The sequence below is a fragment of the Nansenia antarctica genome (assembly GCF_963989245.1).
Source record: "Nansenia antarctica genome assembly, chromosome: 20".
Taxonomy (NCBI): domain Eukaryota; kingdom Metazoa; phylum Chordata; class Actinopteri; order Argentiniformes; family Microstomatidae; genus Nansenia; species Nansenia antarctica.
The window spans coordinates 6,572,174-6,573,403 of NC_137693.1; positions in this window are offsets into that span (position 1 = coordinate 6,572,174).

Below are 1,230 nucleotides of genomic sequence, written 5' to 3' on the forward strand. Positions count from 1 at the left end.
CCGCCACACCTAGGTACACATGCTTGGGTAAACTCATTGTGCAAACTTGTCATTGCTCTTCAGAAAATATTTTCCCTGGCATGTTATTTTGATTGATAATGTTTTGCTGTCACAACAACATTCATTTGATTAATTAAAACATTGGTTCATTGCAGATCTTAAATGAGAGTTATGTTGTGAATTATCAACAGTAAAAAGAAAGAAAATAATGTACAGGCTTTTGAACTCACAGAACCAAGATGCCAAAATGCCTTTGCTGTTTGTATGCACCAGGCATAGCAAGTTATGATGATTCAACTTTCTCTTCGTCATTTAGGTGATTGGGCACGGTGCTTCTTCTGAGGGTCAAACAGACCCGAAGGGGCGGGTCACATTTAGCAGGGAAGATCCACTAGGTCCTGGTGGAGAGAAGGAAAGATCCACTGGTAAATAACAGCTCTAGTCTGTGTGATTACAACTCTAGCAACAGTAGCCTCCAGTTGGGTGGAGGACACATACTAAAACAAACAGTTCATAGCACATGTACACAAATGAATCCATAGAATGTCAGCTGTGATCCTTGAACTGATATGTAAACATACTTATTCAGGAACCATCAAGTGTGATACCTCTAAAGGGTGGTGTTGTATTTCATAGCAACTACATGGGTTATAGGCTACTACGTGCCAAAGCTAAATTCCTGTTTGCTTTCCTCAATGGCTATAGGTCAGGCTCGTCGTAGAAGTGCTCAGAGAGAGGATCAAGAGAGTTCCTGCAACATTGGACCTGCATCGCCATCACAGTCCACCAGCCACCCTGCAGAGAACCATGAGGATTCAACAGCAACTCATTGGAAGGGAAAACGTATCCCACCATCAATTGAATTGAAAACCTCTGGGCCCTCCATAAGCCCAACACACAGCAACTATAACAGTCCCACTAGAACCGGCCGCTCTGACATCTCTAGACAATATTCTACATCGCAGCAGCACTCCCTCTCCACAGCTGACACCGTGGGGAGTCTTTCTCCTGAGATGACATTGACAAACTCTCCCTTTCACAGAGCACATGAGCCTACGGTAATCCCCTCCTCTTTTGTGAAGAAGAGGGACCAATTTCGGAGGACCTCTAATCCGGCTGCCGCAGTAGCAGCTCGTCACGGATCCATAATCAGGCCGTTCAGTGTGGAGTCACCCGGAACATTCTTCTTGCTAAGACCGAGCAGCTCCACTATACTACCCCTACCCACCT